The 19,844-nt window shown below is 38.5% G+C and overlaps 1 pseudogene; it reads right to left on the bottom strand.

The window, feature by feature from the left end:
* LOC108701362 overlaps positions 1-19,844 on the bottom strand; it is a 45,347-nt pseudogene that overhangs the window by 11,019 nt on the left and 14,484 nt on the right.

The raw sequence follows: 19,844 nt of genomic DNA on the forward strand, positions 1-19,844 counted from the left end.
TAAAACAATAAAGACTGGTCTTGGACTACACCTGCTTACATCACAAGAGTTAATTTCAATGTGAACTGACCCTAGTACCTACTGTATAAGTAAAAGCAATTTTACTAGCTATAACTCAAAACCAGTTTCATTCTTGAAAGAACTTTTTTTTTTTTTAAATTGTAATTGTACTTTGCCACAAATATATAAGGAATATATATAGCAATGCAAGATATAATCCGCTTTCACACCACAAAGGCCTCAATTTACTGTCTCAACATTGTTATACTTATATGCCCATTGATCTTATAATATTAGGTGTCAACACCAAAGAAAAGGATTTGTCACAAGAGCATAACAATAAATTATTGAAGTAAAGTTGGCAAGCAAAGGTCTGGAAAAGCCTCATGAAATCATTTTCTATATCTACGTGTTTAACCTTTTTTCCCACAAAGCTCTTTGTCACAAAAGGCGGATGCTGTAAATGACGGGAATAAAAATGTTTTCCTGGTTTGACAAACATACCGCAGGCTGGCCTGATAACTTCCTCTTTTAAAAGGTTGTAAACTCTCTAGTTTTGGTTCCTCAAATTCTTTATTGGACGTATCTGGAAAAATAATTGCTTGTTTTAAATGCAAAAAAGGTAATATTAATTAGAAGGTTCATATGGAAAAAATAATGGTATCAATATGTATACACAACAAAAAAATACACACCAAAGATTCCCAGGTGCAAGAAAAACTTGGCTGCTATCCTTGTATTAAAGCCATATTACACCTTTATAATAGATACATGTTTCTAGTTCAGAGCTGTGCTGTGGGTATAAGGTGGGATGAGCAGAGGACTAGAAGTAGTGGTAGAGGAAGGGTTGGCTGTCTTTGGTGAAAGGTTGGGCACTGTCCAGTGATAGAAGAAGGGATGGACCCAAATGCAGACTTTTTACATACTGTACAAATAGATCACACAATATTATAAGGGACTCTGTATGTTAAGCCTATGGATGTCAGTTAAGTATACGTGGAAGGAATGTTATCAGTAGTGAAATATACACTTTTGTTTGTCCAGGTGCATCAGTGAGAAAAATGTGGAGAAACAGCATTAAAATCAGGAAATACTACTAATGATAAAACTAATTTCTTTATGGAAACAATGGCTTACCTTTCTTTTCCTTGTTATGTAATGCTTTATCTCCTTGGCTTTGTAGAGTCACCAGAGTAAAATATACTCCCTTTCTCTCTAACAGCTCATCATGGGTTCCTCTTTCTACTGCTCTACCATGTTCAAATCCAACGATCACATCTGCCATTCTTAATCGTTGACAGACGATGGACGATTGATATTGTTGTTCTACCAAAACGGACCGAATGATATGATATTTTTGTTAAAAAACGGTCACATATAGCATCTCTTTAGCAAAACACCTACAGATGGAGCAGTGGCATACATTTGGCTGCTGCTGAATGTCATTGATTGCAGTGAAGAAGAGGATATGGTTGCGTCTGCTTTATGCACATTTCATAATGCATCTCTAGTAATTATTCCTTATACTATTTATTTTTTACATTTAAGAAAGGAAACAGATTACACATATACCACTATCAGTTATAGTTTTTAGATTTATGAGGCCCACATTTTAGGAACATTTCTGTTTTGGAACTGTTGGAAGGGCTGCAGGTTTGAATTGTGGGTCTTTTTATTGTCTGGTTTCCCTTACCCTTATGAATTCTAATTTCTAAGCAGCTTGGCAATCGTGTACTTTTTATCTAATGATGCTTATGCCCTACTCCTTTTGTGCACCTATGATAAAAATATAAAATATATAATTTATAATGTATATATAATTAATTTATATAATTTATAATAAAATAATAAATTCCAACCTTGTCAAGTGCCTCTTGGACAATGGCTTCACTCTCATTATCCAGAGCAGACGTGGCCATATCTAGAAGGAGGATTCTGGGATTTCTGACCAAAGCTCTGGCAATGGCTATCCTTTGTTTCTGTCCTCCACTCATTTGACCTCCACCCTCTCCAACTAGAGTGTCAAATTTCTAGAAGACAGATACAGTTTTTAAATGAATATCAGTCAACAAAAGAGAAAAATAATATGAAGTAATATACAACTGAAAAAACCTCTGTCAAGCTTTAGGAACATTTACATTTGTGAATTACATATATTCATATTTATGATTAATATACCCATCTTTTAAGTTAATAAGGCCTTTAAGAGGAGAAATGTTATGTTTTAAGGTGATTCAAAGGTCAGTGCAACATATCCAGCCAGCCTAAAGCTAAGCAAGAGAAAGTTGGGCTTCAAAATCAGTAGTTTAGTTAAAATAGTTATTGAAGAAAACAAAAACTCAGAATAAAGAAGTTGTATTCTGGACTAAAAATCCCAGGACATTTTAACATACTATCAAGGGTTAAAGCATACTGGGAATTGTGGTCCAGCAACATCAGGGGTATCTTCTTAAAGCAATATTGCTCAATAGCTCTCCCCAACACTCCAGCTACAGTGGGACAGATTTATGCAAGGTTTCCATTGTTTAATATTTTCTATAAACATAGGACACAACAAAATGAATTGACCCCCACCCCAAAAAAATCTATATTTCTATTAGTTTCTCTGTCAAGGCATCTGTATATGTTCCTTACTATGTGAAACATAATCTTGGCATATTGTCAAGAGATCCCACTAAAGTGTTAATTGGCAAATCAGCTGGCTATAGTAAATCAGCAACAAGTGAAATTTAAGATCTAAATGGAATAATGTAGAATGACATGAATTACTACTTTTTACAGAAAATCTACCAATTTTACCCTGAATAAGAACAATGCTATTTATCATATGTGCCGTGAGCTGGAATAATGCAGTAATTGAGAAGGCTGGGCTAATTCACAAACTGAAATACCCACAAAGCCTTTGGCCTAATATAAATACTGGAATGCCCTCTGTTTATGTCATCTGAAGGACACCTTCTTGTTCCTGCATGAGAACCTTTGCACAACTGTATGTGTAGGGTTCTAAACAGGAATCATGAGGCTTTTCATTTTTTCTGCGCTCTTGGGATTGGCCACTGGAATAGAATTATCGGAAGGTAAGTAGTTGGCCAATGAAACAGAATTGTTTAGGATAACAAAGTGTTTTAGTTATCTCATCTATTAGCCATGATTTTACTAAACCCATATGGGATGATTTATTAGGCAATGGTATTGGTACCAATGCTTAACAAAATACCAGTGCTTTCAGATTCACAAAGCGTGTCTAGTACATTAATTCACATATTAATTTGGGTGATTAATGTGTGAATTAATGTACTAGACACGCTTTAATTGGGTTGTATTTTCCCTGACAATCATTAATTATTTGGATAACATTTGAATTGCTACCAATGCTTTATTATTCCTCAGATTGAATATTGACAAATCTGCCCCTTAGTCTCAGATCAATTGCATTGGATAAATAAATATCCATAATTTAGGCCAGAGAGTCTTAGAAAATGAAAGTAACTACATTATACTTTATATAAATAACAAGAATGTTTGAATGTTTTAAACTGCAGAGTGAATTTTGTGAGAATATAAGTTTAATAAATATGGCCTTTTTGGGTGTTGTAGGTCATTTTATTTTAAAAACAAAAGGTAATTTGAGATGATACAAAAGAATAATTGGTGGAGTTTAGCCCACAGTGACAGTGACAGACTTTAAAAGCCACAGTTCCATGATAGAACAGAACAGTAAGTGCAAGTTTATAGCATTTGTTGCAGCAGGGACTATTTCTTATCTAATCTAGTATGAAAAGAAGCCAAATGTACTAGAAAGAATGAGTTTTGTTTGTGCAGATGTCTTTTAAGATATCTCAGTTTAATTATATAGCAGTTATTTTATAATCTGTGAGTAATGCATGACAGAATGACAGGAATTCTGAAGGACTTTCAGTGCTTTGAATACTCCAACACCAGACTAATTTAGTCAATGCTATTAATTGTTTTAACTTTCTTTTTACATAGCACCCTTTAACTTAGAGGGTTTCAAACTTTTTTAGCTCACAGCCTTGTCAGTGCTCAGTCAGGAACCCATCCTAGACACCTGCCCTCTCTCTTCTGCTTTTCCTTTATTCTTTCTCCTATTGTTACCTCTTTGCCTTATGTTCACTTCTAACCCTTCTGATGTCTCAGTACCACCATCTTCTTCTTGTCTCAGATTATTCATTGCTCCATACATCTTTCTTCCTACTGCCCTATCTCATGTGCAATGCTATTATCCTTTCCACCTGCTTATTTTAATACTATGCCTTTGCATTTTCTCTTTTCTGACTTCACCTTCGCCTTCATTCTTTCAGATGTCCATACATCCATATTTTGTTCTGCATTCATTCTACTGCTTTGACTGTTTGTATTAGAAGGACCCTCTACTTCTCAACATCAAAACTCCTGATGGGAAAGTGGGAAGAGAAAGCCCCTGTCCCATCCATACAGGAGGGAGCTTACCCTTTCCCCTTTATAGTAATGTACTGTACCCCAGTGCCCTTGGATGCGCCTTCCCCTTACTGTGGTACTCCATTGTGTTACCAGCTTGGCCAAGTAGTATTTGTGCCAGAGGCAATACTACTAGGTCCAGCATATGCCCACCCAACTCTCATTTTCTGCCTGGAGCTCACTCCCCACCTCTTCAATTTCTCCCCACTGTCGCGCACACAAGCCTACCAAGAACTTACAAACTCACTCTTCTGTACCTTCCCTCTGCATTGTTCCTTACCTTGCACACTAAACAGCTATCTCTGCTGTCTATCCCTAGTTCAACCCCTTAATATAACCTAGTATTTAGCATTTTGTTTAGGAATCTTACATTGAGTTGTAAAAGAACAACATGATGTGTCACTAGTGTCCCTAAAACTGGGGTAAGAAAAAATGTTGCTTAAACTGGATAAGCCACTTTCACTACAGTTTCTACTCCAAGCTACTAAGCTAAATGTATTTTCTGGTTAAGTGACATACCAACCTCATTAAGACTACAAGCAGGGGCAGATACACATTTTTCTGTAGTGCTATATAATATAATAATATATATAATAATATATAATATATACTGTCTTATAATAATATAATAAAGTGGCGTGATGTCTTAGGTCAAAGTTTGGTATCTATTTTTAACTTATATAATCATTTATATATTTTTCTAGAAACAACACCTGAAACACCATGGACATGCCAAAAGTTTACTTCAAATGCTATCCCACATCATTGGCATAGTTTTCAGAAATTTCACAGATATAAGAGAGATCTATGCTCATTTCAAGAATGTTTGCTGGATGAAGATTGCAGTCCAGATGCTAAGTGTTGTGAAACTCCTTGTGGATTCCGGTGCCTAACTGAATTGCAAGGTAAGCAAAGGAAAAGACAAATGTATTAACCAAAAGTATTATAACTAACTTTTTTTTTTGGGGGGGGGGAGATTCCTATATTTAGCCCTATGGTGGCCTGTGTTCTTTTATTTGGACAATAATTGGAAGTTGCTGTAGCAACACTAAGGGGCAGATTTATCAAAGGTCGAAGTGAATTTTAGAATTAAAAAACTTTGAATTTTGAAGTAATTTTTGGGTACTTCGACCATCGAATAGGCCAAATTCGAGTTCTACTTCGATTCGAAGTGAAAATACTTAACAAATTCGACCATTCGAAAATCTAAGTACTGTCTCTTTAAAAAACTTCAACATCGACACTTCGCCATGTAAACCTGCCGAATTGCTATGTTAGCCTATGGGGACCTCCTAGAACTTATAGCCAGTATTTGGCTAAGTTTTGAGAAGTTGAAGGATATTTTTGTAAAATCGCATGATCGTACGATTAAAATCCTTCGACTTTGACTTCGAATGTCGGACTACCCTATTCGATGGTCGAATTTCGAAATTCGACCCTTGATAAATCTCCCCCTTGGTGTTTATATACTAAAGCAAAACAGGCAAATTTTAGACATCTAGTAATCAGCAGTTACTGTTTACAAGTCTAAAGAAAACATGAGTCAGATGTAAAAGCATTGGGCAAATACTTTGTGGCAAAATTATAAGAAGTATGCAAAGTCAATGTTATGGTAGATGTAAAAAAAGGTTCAATTTCTGGTGTCAGTATTTCTTTAAGCATACATCATGGGGCCCATTTACTTAGTTCGAGCGAAGGAATAGAGGAAAAATAGTTTGAATTTTTTTGGCTACTTCGACCATCGAATGGGCTACTTCGACTAAAAATCGTTCGAATATTCGTCCATTTGATAGTCGAAGTACTGTCTCTTTAAAAAATTCTTCGACCCCCAAGTTCGCCACCTGAAACCTACCGAGGCCAATGCTAGCCTATGGGGAAGATCCCCATATGCTTCCTTACAATTTTCTGATCGAAGGATAATCCTTCGATCGATGGATTAAAATCCTTCGAATCGTTCGATATTCGAAGTCGAAGGATTTTACTTCGACGGTCGAATATCGAGGGTTAATTAACCCTCGATATTCAACCTTAGGTAAATCTGCCCCGATATATCTGGGATTGTATGAAGACTTATAATTACAAACATTTAGTCTTTGACATCTTTTTTTACCTACTGTATACTATGGCACAGAGGAAAGGACACAAAAGCAATATTCATTTTCATAAGAAAGTCTTAAAGAATAATACAAAATAACCTTACAAAATGGATAGTTATATAGACCAAATTCCTCTTCATGTCTTGCTTTTGAGAGTCAGTCAGTACAAGTGAGGTTTATAAGATGACAATTCTACCTGGCTCTCCAAGTTTTTATCACACTCTGAATTTTTTAATCATACTGTATATTGGAATGTTAATTTAAATAGGGAAGAAAATGCATTATACTGACTGGCTAATGGTTCTGAAAATTATATGCATTTTACAGGGTTATCCTGATGAGGGAGCTTATGAGAAAGGAAGAACAATCTCAAGATGATTACTGCAACATGTAACCGTGTTTTTAAAGGGATTGTTCACCTTCCAACACTTTTTTCAGTCCAGTTGGTTTCAGATAGTTCACCAGAAATAGATTATTTCCCAGTTACTTTCTATTTTTTTATGTGTGAAGGTTTTTCTAATATTGAAGTGTAAGTCAAATGTTTCACTCTTCTGGTTGGGGAGTCACCGACTATCTAAATTGTTCTAAATTTATACATTTAGTTGATACATTTCTTATCTTTGTCCCTGCTAAACAGAATCCCTGAGTTTCATTAAAGGAGGCTGTTCAGAATTGATACAATAGTTGCTAATACTCCAGAGATGCTGCTGAGAAATGTATCAACTAAATATTGCAAAATTGTAACAGCGCAGAATCTGCACCTGAATAACTGAGCTGTCAGACTGACCTGCAGACTGAAACACCAGAGACAGGGACATTAAACTTTTGGAAAAATGGTAAACTATAAAAAATGGAAAGCAACTGATAAAAGTATTTTTTCTGGTGAGCAATCTGAAAACAACTTCACTGAAAAAAAGTGTTTGAAAGATGAGCAATCCCTTTAAGATATCTAACTATACTGTAAATAGGCTAAAATAAAGTGGATTTTTCAACCACGGCATGACTGTTTCACTGGACACATAGCTTTACACAGGATTTACACGGAGACAAACGTATTCATTAAACTCAAAGAACAAGTGCATATTTTACTTGAAGCAGAACTGCTAGTCTTATCACAGTGTATTTGTCATCAGACCAACCATCTTAAATCTAAACAAAGCCCTGCAAGGTTTATTTTGTTCAATGGAATGTTATATAATATCTGTGCATATATATCTCTGCCTACCATAAAAACTACAGGCCTGTGAAATTACAAATATTACATTTTTACAAATAGTGCTCGATTTCCAAATGAAAGTATTCTTTAAATGGTTTTAGGGGAATTTTATTTTGTGCCACTTTTCTTATGGGTCGCTAACTTATGAAAAGTTAAATAGAATACAGTTGCTTTAAAGGAATCACTGGTGTACCAATTTGTTGGGACCCCTAGTGACTCAAATCTCTTTCCTTCTGCATGGGCTTGGCATTACTCTTCTTAAAATAAAATGCTAGCCTGGGTAACTTTTGGGCAAATTAGGTGACCACTGTCTTATTTTAGGCTGCTCCATACTCTGCACAAAAACACCCAGGGCTTGCCCATTTTTTACATTTTATTACCCTGTGTTTTGCATTTGTCTTATGTTTATATGAAGCAGATGTAAAATGATTATCATATTGTTTTTTTTTCTCTAGCTTACATGGTGGGGTTACTACATTTTTAAAAGTACTAGGCTGAGTTTTCTTTCTTTGCTCTTTGCAAACTGCCTGGTAGAACTACTGTCCGTTTCTGCACTCCATTTTGGATTACAGAGACCTGCAGCTAAAACCCAATTTTTTGTCTTTGATCAGCAGGATTCTATTGGAGAGGCATGGGAGGTACCTAGGCCTCCCCCTTACTGCTCTCTACCCCATGGCAGAAGACAAAGGCCACAACATGGCTCTAACATTATCACTTGCTCTTGAGTACATACTTCTGCTGGGGATAAATGTAAACAACCCTTAAAGATATACAGTAAAATCAAATTTGCAGCTGTCCTCTCCTCACTTTAAACTGGCACTAAAAACCCACCTTATGCGTTTTTATGTAAATTGGGTGCAAGTTGGGTCTGGAGGGTTGTGTCACTTCCTGAGCATGTGTTCAAAACAGCATTTGCACCCAATTCACTGGGAGCAAGTCTATGTGCCCATTGACGCAAAGTGCTGTGGGAGCCCTGGAGCTGACACTAGGTCTAGGATGGAAGCAGCTCTAGGGTTCCCCAGTATCAACAGGCATAGATGCACATGACTCAGGATCAGTAGCATAAATCTTTAGAGTGGTCCGGCACTCATAGCCATCCCTGCTCACAACCCCTCCCCCCCTTACCGGAAGAAGAAGAGCGGCGGGGAGGGGGGATTTTAAAGCTATTAGAAGCTCACATTTTTAGCAATGCAGATGATTTATGTGTTAGTTTTGCTCTATACAATGCTGAAACCTGCACCAGCCTTCAGGTGAAGTAGGGTTGGGGGGGGGGTCTGAGGTGAAGTACAGGTATGGGACCTATTATCCAGAATGCTTGGGACCTGGGGTTTTCCAGATAAGGCATCTTTCTATAATTTGGAACACCAGACCTTAAGTCTACTAAAAATCATTTAAACATAAAATAAACCCAATAGAGTGTGCCCTCAATATGAATTAGTTGGAATCAAGTACAAGGTACTGTTTATTGTTACAGAGAATATGGAAATCATTTTTAAAAATGTGAATTATTTGATTATCAAGGAGTCTACGGGAGGCGGCTTTCCCATAATTCAGAGCTTTCTGGATAACAGGTTTCCAGGTAACAGATCCTATACCTGTAGAGTCAGTTCTCATTCCAAAAACACACATTTTAATGAACATCATTCAGAACACCTGGACCCAACAAGCTGTGGGAGATTTAAATGCTCTCAAGAGGTCCCAGAAAAGCTGGACTCTGAGTGACATATGCAAGCACTTGTTGTAATGTAGAGAACGAGTACAGAATTATATGTAGGGGAGTTGAAATCACTTTAATGGAAGGGATGGAATAGGGGTGATATTCATAGTCATGATGTTTGAAGAACTGTAGTAGCATGGAGGGGCATAAGCATTGAAGAGTTTAAAAGAAAAGGGAAGGCAAAGACCCAAAAGTTCAGAAGTGCAAAATCCAAAGGGTGAAACAATGAGATACCAGAGAAAGAGGAAGGAGATAAAAATGGAAAGCAGTGGTAGCTCATGTGAAAGGATAAGGGCTGGAAGGGCAAAGACAGAAGAATAAAGTGGTTAGCTTTACTAAATCTCTTTTTTTTAACAGTTTTTATTGGATTCTACACATTCAACCACAATATAATTATACTTCACATATTTGCACTGACAGAAATCTGTAATTCAAAGCAAATACAGTATTGCATGAGAACATTGTAACAATGAATTTAACTGTCATTACTATTGTCTAATTATAAAAGTAAGAACAAGCTCTGCTCACTAAAATTTTGTCCATGAAATAAAAATTAAAATGAGATGAAATTAGCGCCACCTCTGACATAGGTTTGAGAAATTAGCTTTATATTATTCAATGGAAAGTTACATTTACATTACTCAGAGAGATAGCTCTATAGTCAATGTTAAACATTTCTCCTGCAACAGTGGGATCTTCTTAACTAGTTTAAAATATGTCCGACACTTCCCCCTCCCCTTGATACCATTCTAATGCCATTGTCCTATATATATATTAGCTTCCCCATATTGCATTTACTCACTCCGCCCCTTTGCCTAGATTAACCAATCCAGCCTCATAGTGATGTTTTCCCCTTGCACAGCAGGCCCCCTTCCATTGGGGTGCAATCCATCACAACTATACAGATTGCTCTAGGAACCCAAATCCTTATTTCCTACACTAAGGGGAATATTTATCAAAGAGTTAAGTTAAAATTCCTCAAGTGAAATTCCACCACTCTCCATTCATTTCTATGGGATTTTTAAAAGAGTTTTTATCAATGGGTGAAAGTGAAAGTTCATCCTTTGATAAATACACCTTTCAAAATCCCATAGAAATGAATGGAAAGTGGCGAAGTTCACTCTAGCAGACTGTGGTGATCTCTAACTTCACTCTTTGATAAATATACCCCTAAGACTTCACCCACACATTTAGCTCCCTAAGCTCCTAAAGTTGCACATGGCACAGGTAAAACTTCCTATAAAATTTATTGAAAGACTATTCCTGAATCTTAGATTGTAGATCCCTGAACTCATTTTTTAAGGCCCTGCATCTACCATTCATTTTGTCATTAGTACCAATATAATACCAAGGCAGTTGAGTCAACCCAGCTCCACCCAATAATTTGTCTACCTAATTAACTGCAATAACCCTGCCACCAGCAAAATGTTTGTTTGTTGTGATCCAGATGACAGATTACCCTATTCACTTTCCTAATAATTTAATCCAATTTAACCAAGATCTCTTTAGGACTAGCGCTCCTATCCTCCCCAGTCCCCACCACTACTAGAGAAACTGGACTCCTGGCTGTTCATCAGGCCCCATCTAGAACTGGCAATCCAGAGTCCACACTCCTATCTTCCTTGCGCAATCTGGCAAATCTGTACAGATGCACAAATGCACATTGTTGTTACTGTCATACAACTGACTACCTCATCATCCTGCTGCTGTTCTCCTCCCCCAGTACCATCTGACTCAGCTAGGTCTTGCTCAGTGGACATGAGTGTCAATCGACTGTAGTATTGCACTTTACTGTTGAGTATACATGTGGCACAAGACTCTCATTATACAAAAAACAAGAAAAAATTTGAATATTCATTTTATTTATTATTACAATTGTATCTCCAGTTGTAGTTTTAGTTGTCACACTTTCCTCTCCTGATCCATGAACATCCCAATTAAATAAGAACCAATGTTCCCTCTAATTATCCTTTGTATAGAAATGTGTATTGAGTGTTGAGTCCTAGCATCTACCAAATTGTATGAGTCAATAGAAATGTGTTTATGGACTCCGTAGTTTGTCATGTGCAGTGGTGTTAAAGTAAGTGTTTGCATGACTGTACAAATTGGAGAGAACTTTGATGAAGAACTATAAGCAAAGAGTTATTATAAAGTGTTCCTAATTATTTAATTACTTATATATATTTTCTTTTTTGTCTTTAAAGCTGCAAATGCAATGGTAAGAAAAGAACTGAAGCATAATAACAAAACCAAAAAAAGAATGGAATCAGCAGAAAGAAACAGGCAAAAAAAAAGCTTGAAAACAGAGGAAGAATCATCTGAAAAAATGGTAAAAGACTCAAATGGGCACAGTGGACATTTATTTGAAAGGAAAAAGAGAGAGGCCCCATTATTAAAATCACCAAGTCAAGGAGCAAATGGGATAAAGGGCCAAGGAGTAAACATTGCAGTTCCCCAAGACACACCACAAGTAAAAAGTCAAGGAGCAAATGCTGCAGTTCAGCAAGACACACCACAAGTAAAAAGTCAAGGATCAAATGTAGCAGTGCCCCAAGACACAACACAAGTAAAAAGTCAAGGAGCAAATGTAGCAGTACCACAAGACACGCCACAAGTAAAAAGACAAGGAGCAAATATTTCAGGTCCGCAAGACATACCACAAGTAAAAAGTCAAGGAACAAATGTTGCAGTGCCCCAAGACACACCACAAGTAAAAAGTAAAGGAGAAAATGTTGCAGGTCCGCAAGACATACCACAACTAAAAAGTCAAGGAGAAAATGTTGCAGTACCACAAGACACGCCACAAGTAAAAAGCAAAGGAGCAAATGTTGAAGGTCCGCAAGACACACCACCAGTAAAAAGTCAAGGAGCAAATTTTGCAGTGCCCCAAGACACACCACAAGTAAAGAGTAAAGGAGAAAATTTTGCAGGTCCGCAAGACACACCACAACTAAAAAGTCAAGGAGCAAATGTTGCAGTGCCCCAAGACACAACACAAGTAAAAAGTCAAGGAGCAAATGTAGCAGTACCACAAGACACGCCACAAGTAAAAAGACAAGGAGCAAATATTTCAGGTCCACAAGACATACCACAAGTAAAAAGTCAAGGAACAAATGTTGCAGTGCCCCAAGACACACCACAAGTAAAAAGTAAAGGAGAAAATGTTGCAGGTCCACAAGACATACCACAACTAAAAAGTCAAGGAGCAAATGTTGCAGTACCACAAGACACGCCACAAGTAAAAAGCAAAGGAGCAAATATTGAAGGTCCGCAAGACACACCACCAGTAAAAAGTGAAGGAGCAAATGTTGCAGTGCCCCAAGACACACCACAAGTAAAGAGTAAAGGAGAAAATGTTGCAGGTCCGCAAGACACACCACAACTAAAAAGTCAAGGAGCAAATGTTGCAGTGCCCCAAGACACACCGCAAGTAAAAAGCCAAGGAGAAAATGTCGCAGTACCACAAGACACGCCACAAGTAAAAAGCAAAGGAGCAAATATTTCAGGTCCGCAAGACACACCACAAGTAAAAAGTCAAGGAACAAATGTTAAAGTGCCCCAAGACACACCACAAATAAAAAGTAAAGGAGAAAATGTTGCAGGTCCGCAAGACACACCACAAGTAAAAAGTCAAGGAGCAAATGTTACAGTGTCCCAAGACACACCACAAGTAAAAAGTAAAGGAGAAAATGTTGTAGTTCCGCAAGACACACCACAAGTAAAAAGTCAAGGAGCAAATGTTACAGTGCCACAAGACACACCACAAGTAAAAAGTAAAGGAGAAAATTTTGCAGTGCCCCAAGAAACACCACAACTAAAAAGTCAAGGAGCAAATATTGCAGTGCCCCAAAACACAACACAAGTAAAAAGTCAAGGAGCAAATGTAGCAGTACCACAAGACACGCCACAAGTAAAAAAACAAGGAGCAAATATTTCAGGTCCGCAAGACACACCAGAAGTAAAAGGTAAAGGAGAAAATGTTGCAGTGCCCCACGACACACCACAGGTAAATAGTCAAGGAGCAAATGTCGTAGTACCACAAGACACACCACAAGTAAAAAGCAAAGGAGCAAATGTTACAGTGCCACAAGACACGCCACAAGTAAAAAGTCAAGGAGCAAATGTTACAGTGCCCAAAGACACACTACAAGTAAAAAGTCAAGGAGAACATCTTGCAGGTCCGCAAGACACACCACAAGTAAAAAGCCAAGCAACAAATTTCACATTACCACAAGACACGCCACAAGTAAAAAGTAAAGGAGAAAATGTTGCCGGTCCACAAGACACACCACAAATAAAAAGTCAAGGAGCAAATGTTGCAGTGCCCCAAGACGCACCTCAAGTAAAAAGTCAAGGAACAAATGTTGCTGTGCCCCAAGACACACCACAAGTAAAAAGTCAAGGAGTAAATGTTGCAGTGCCCCAAGACACACCACAAATAAAAAGTAAAGGAGAAAATGTTGCAGGTCCGCAAGACACACCACAAGTAAAAAGTCAAGAAGCAAATGTTGCAGTGCCCCACGACACACCACAGGTAAAAAGTCAAGGAGCAAATGTCGCAGTACCACAAGACACGCCACAAGTAAAAAGCAAAGGAGCAAATGTTACAGTGCCACAAGACACACCACAAGTAAAAAGTCAAGGAGCAAATGTTACAGTGCCCAAAGACACACTACAAGTAAAAAGTCAAGGAGAACATCTTGCAGGTCCGCAAGACACACCACAAGTAAAAAGCCAAGCAACAAATTTCACAGTACCACAAGACACGCCACAAGTAAAAAGCAAAGGAGCAAATGTTGCCGGTCCACAAGACACACCACAAATAAAAAGTCAAGGAGCAAATGTTGCAGTGCCCCAAGACGCACCTCAAGTAAAAAGTCAAGGAACAAATGTGGCAGTGCCCCAAGACACACCACAAGTAAAAAGTAAAGGAGAAAATGTTGCAGTGCCCCAAGACACACCACAAGTAAAAAGTCAAGGAGCAAATGTTACAGTGCCCAAAGACACACCACAAGTAAAAAGTAAAGGAGAAAATGTTGCAGTGCCCCAAGACACACCACAAGTAAAAAGTCAAGAAACAAATGTTGCAGTGCCCCAAGACACACCACAAGTAAAAAGTCAAGGAGCAAATGTTACAGTGCCCAAAGACACACCACAAGTAAAAAGCCAAGGAGCAAATGTCACAGTACCACAAGACACGCCACAAGTAAAAAGCAAAGGAGCAAATGTTGAAGGTCCACAAGACACACCACCAGTAAAAGGTCAAGGAGCAAATGTCGCAGTACCACAAGACACGCCACAAGCAAAAAGCAAAGGAGCAAATGTTACATTGCCACAAGACACACCACAAGTAAAAAGTCAAGGAGCAAATGTTACAGTGCCCAAAGACACACCACAAGTAAAAAGTAAAGGAGAAAATGTTGCAGGTCCGCAAGACAAACCACAAGTAAAAAGTCAAGGAGCAAATGTCACAGTACCACAATACACGCCACAAGTAAAAAGTTATGGAGCAAATGTTGCAGTGCCCCAAGACACAACACAAGTAAAAAGTCAAGGAGCAAATGTAGCAGTACCACAAGACACGCCACAAATAAAAAGACAAGGAGCAAATATTTCAGGTCCGCAAGACATACCACAAGTAAAAAGTCAAGGAACAAATGTTGCAGTGCCCCAAGACACACCACAAGTAAAAAGCAAAGGGGAAAATGTTGAAGGTCCGCAAGACACACCACCAATAAAAGGTCAAGGAGCAAATGTTGCAGTGCCCCAAGACACACCACAAGTAAAAAGCCAAGGAGCAAATGTCGCAGTACCACAAGACACGCCACAAGTAAAAAGCAAAGGAGCAAATGTTGAAGGTCCGCAAGACACACCACCAGTAAAAGGTCAAGGAGCAAATGTTGCAGTACCCCAAGACACACCACAAGTAAAAAGTAAAGGAGCAAATGTTGCAGTGCCCCAAGACACACCACAAGTAAAAAGCCAAGCAACAAATTTCACAGTACCACAAGACACGCCACAATTAAAAAGCAAAGGAGCAAATGTTGCAGGTCCACAAGACACACCACAAATAAAAAGTCAAGGAACAAATGTGGCAGTGCCCCAAGACACACCACAAGTAAAAAGTAAAGGAGAAAATGTTGCAGTGCCCCAAGACACACCACAAGTAAAAAGTCAAGGGGCAAATGTTACAGTGCCCCAAGACACACCACAAGTAAAAAGTAAAGGAGAAAATGTTGCAGTTCCGCAAGACACACCACAAGTAAAAAGTCAAGGAGCAAATGTTGCAGTGCCCCACGACACACCACAGGTAAAAAGTCAAGGAGCAAATGTCGCAGTACCACAAGACACACCACAAGTAAAAAGCAAAGGAGCAAATGTTACAGTGCCACAAGACACGCCACAAGTAAAAAGTCAAGGAGCAAATGTTACAGTGCCCAAAGACACACTACAAGTAAAAAGTCAAGGAGAACATCTTGCAGGTCCGCAAGACACACCACAAGTAAAAAGCCAAGCAACAAATTTCACAGTACTACAAGACACACCACAAGTAAAAAGCAAAGGAGCAAATGTTGCCGGTCCACAAGACACACCACAAATACAAAGTCAAGGAGCAAATGTTGCAGTGCTCCAAGACGCACCTCAAGTAAAAAGTCAAGGAACAAATGTGGCAGTGCCCCAAGACACACCACAAGTAAAAAGTAAAGGAGAAAATGTTGCAGTGCCCCAAGACACACCACAAGTAAAAAGTCAAGGAGCAAATGTTACAGTGCCCAAAGACACACTACAAGTAAAAAGTAAAGGAGAAAATGTTGCAGTGCCCCAAGACACACCACAAGTAAAAAGTCAAGAAACAAATGTTGCAGTGGCCCAAGACACACCACAAGTAAAAAGTCAAGGAGCAAATGTTACAGTGCCCAAAGACACACCACAAGTAAAAAGCCAAGGAGCAAATGTCACAGTACCACAAGACACGCCACAAGCAAAAAGCAAAGGAGCAAATGTTACATTGCCGCAAGACACGCCACAAGTAAAAAGCAAAGGAGCAAATGTTGCGGGTCCACAAGACACACCACAAATAAAAAGTCAAGGAGCAAATGTTGCAGTGCCCCAAGACGCACCTCAAGTAAAAAGTCAAGGAACAAATGTGGCAGTGCCCCAAGACACACCACAAGTAAAAAGTAAAGGAGAAAATGTTGCAGTGCCCCAAGACACACCACAAGTAAAAAGTCAAGGAGCAAATGTTACAGTGCCCAAAGACATACCACAAGTAAAAAGGCAAGGAGCAAATGTCACAGTACCACAAGACACGCCACAAGTAAAAAGCAAAGGAGCAAATGTTGAAGGTCCACAAGACACACCACCAGTAAAAGGTCAAGGAGCAAATGTCGCAGTACCACAAGACACGCCACAAGCAAAAAGCAAAGGAGCAAATGTTACATTGCCGCAAGACACACCACAAGTAAAAAGTCAAGGAGCAAATGTTACAGTGCCCAAAGACACTCCACAAGTAAAAAGTAAAGGAGAAAATGTTGCAGGTCCGCAAGACACACCACAAGTAAAAAGTAAAGGAGAAAATGTTGCAGGTCCACAAGACACGCCACAAGTAAAAAGCCAAGGAGCAAATGTACCAGTACCACAAGACACGCCACAAGTAAAAAGCCAAGGAGCAAATGTTGCAGGTCTGCAAGACATACCACAAGTAAAAAGTCAAGGAGCAAATGTTGCAGTGCCGCAAGACACTCCAAAATTAAAAAGTCAAGGAGCAAATTTTGCAAAGGTACAGGAGTCACCAGAAGTAAAAAGTCATGGAGCAAAAGTGCAAGAAATACCAGAAGTGAAAAGTCAAGGAGCAAATGCTGCAAAGGTACAGGAAATACCAGATGTAAAAAATCAAGGAACAAAAGTGCAAGAAACAACAGAAGTTAAACGCCAGGGATTAAATATTGGGACAAAGAATCAGAACCTGCAAGAAGTTAAAAATCAAGGCGCAAATGTTGCAAAGGTACAGGAGACACCAAACATAAAAAATCAAGGAGCAAAAGTGAAAGAACTGCCAGAAGTTAAAAGTCAGGTAGCAGGTGGGACAGAGATTCAGGAAGTTAAAAGTCAGGGAGCAAATGTTGCAAAGGTACAGGAGACACCAGAAGTAAAAAGTCAAGGAGGAAAGGGAAAAACTCGACAATCAATAGCAGAAGAAAGGCAACAAGAGACCAATTGGAGAAAAGATCAAGAAACAGGAGAGCTAAAAAGTGTGAAAATGAATGGAACAAAGGTTCCTGATTGGATTAAAAAAGAAAAGAAAGAAAATAGTAGGAAGGCAGGGATAGACAATGACAAACAAGAAAACAATATTCAGTGGTTAGAAAAGACAAATCACGGAGCAAACCAGACAAACTGGCATGAGAAAGAAAAAGAAAATGCAAAAGCATCAAATGAGACAAGGTGGCCTGGCCTAATAGAGCAATGGACTAAAGAAGAAAACAGGGAAAAGTGGCAAGATGCTTCAGACAGTAAAGCAAAAAGTCAAAGGGCAAATACTACAAAGGGGCAAGAGACAAAAGAAGAAAAGTTTCAAGGAATATCTGAGGGTAAAAGTCAATCAGTTAATGTTACAAAAGGAAAAACTGGACAATTAATAACAGAAGAAAGGCAAAAAGAGAAAGAGAAAAATTGGAGAAAGGAGCAAGAATCGGGAGGGCTAAAAAGTGTGAAAATGAATGGAACAAAGGCTCCTGATTGGGTTAATGAAGAAAAGAAAGAGAATATATACTGGAATAGGAAGGCAGGAATAGAAGATGACAAACAAGAAAAAAATAGTCAGTGGTTAGAAAAGACAAGTCAAGGAACAAACCAGACTATCTGGCATGAGAAAGAAAATACAAAAGCATCAAATGAGACAAGGTGGCCTGGCCTAACAGAGCATTTGACTGAAGAAGCAAACAGGGAAAAGTGGCAAGATGCTTCAGAGAGTAAAACAAAAAGTGCAAATACTACAAAGGGGCAAGAGACAAAAGAAAGACATATCCAAGAAGTGAGTTTTGCAAATACACAAGGAAGAACTGAAGCTCATGAAGCCAACATTACAAAAGTGCAAGAGATATCAGAAACAAAAAGTCCTGGAGCAAATGTGGGAAAGGCAAAGGAAACCCAAGAAGTGAAAAGTCAAGGAACACATTTTGCAAAGGAGCAATTATCACCAGAGGTTAAAGGTCAAGTTGCAAATATTCCAAAGGGGAAGGACACCCCAGTAAAGAATCAAGAAGCAAATGTGACAAAGGGTCAAGAGAAGCAGGAAGTTAAAAGTCAAGTCACAAAGGATCAAGAGACATCAGAAAAGAAAAATCAAGGAGAAAATTTAAGAAAAGCTCAAGAGACTGTAGATGTTATGAGCCAGGGATCAAAGAGAATAATGGAAAAAAAAGCATCTGAAGTAAAAATTAAAGAATCAAATGTGGTGAAGGCTCAAGAGGCATCTGTCCTTAAAACAGAAAATGGGACAAAGGGACAGGAGACAAATATTCCAAAGGGGAAGGACACTCCAGATGTAAAGAATCAAGGTACAAACATGCCAAGGGGTGAAGAAAAGCAGGAGGTTAAAAGTCAAGGAGTCAACAGCACAAAGGACCAAGAGACACCAGAAAAGAAAAATCAAGGAGAATATGTAAGAAAAGCTCAAGAGATTGTAGATACTATGAGTCAGGGATCAAAGAGAATAACGGAAAAAGAGACATCTGAAGTTAAAAGTAAAGAATCAAATGTGGTGAAGGCTCAAGAAGCATCTGTCTTTAAAACAGAAAGTGGGACAAAGGGACAGGAGACACCAAAAGAAAAAAGTGCCCAAGTAGAGGCAAATCAGGCAAAGGGAAAACAAATACAAGAAGTAAAATTTCAAGGACTAAAGGGGCAAGAGACACCAGAAGTAAAAAGTCAACTAGCTAACTGGACAAAGGGGCAAGAGCCACTAGACACAAAAAATACAAGTGTGAATGGAATAAATGGAAAGGTTGGGCAAACAATAGTAGAAGAAAGAAGACAAGAGACAAATGAGAGAAAGGAACATCAGGGTACAGATGGAACAAAAGTTCAAGACATACCAGAAAAAATAGGTCAGGGGGCGAACGAGACCAAGACCCATGAAAGAGCAGATATAAGAGGTCAAGGAACAAATGGGACAAAGATGCAACAGATATCTGAAAGGATAAATCAAGAAGCTAATGAGAAAAAAGGGCAGGGGAAATTGGAAAACACTAAACAAGAAGCAAAAGGGAAAGTGGAACAAGAACAGAGGCAAGGTGCTGAAGGTCAACCAGGCAAAGGCTTATTTAATAAAAAGAAGAGTGGATTAGTACAAACA

Source organism: Xenopus laevis, chromosome 9_10L (assembly GCF_017654675.1).
Source record: "Xenopus laevis strain J_2021 chromosome 9_10L, Xenopus_laevis_v10.1, whole genome shotgun sequence".
In the NCBI taxonomy this organism is placed as follows: domain Eukaryota; kingdom Metazoa; phylum Chordata; class Amphibia; order Anura; family Pipidae; genus Xenopus; species Xenopus laevis.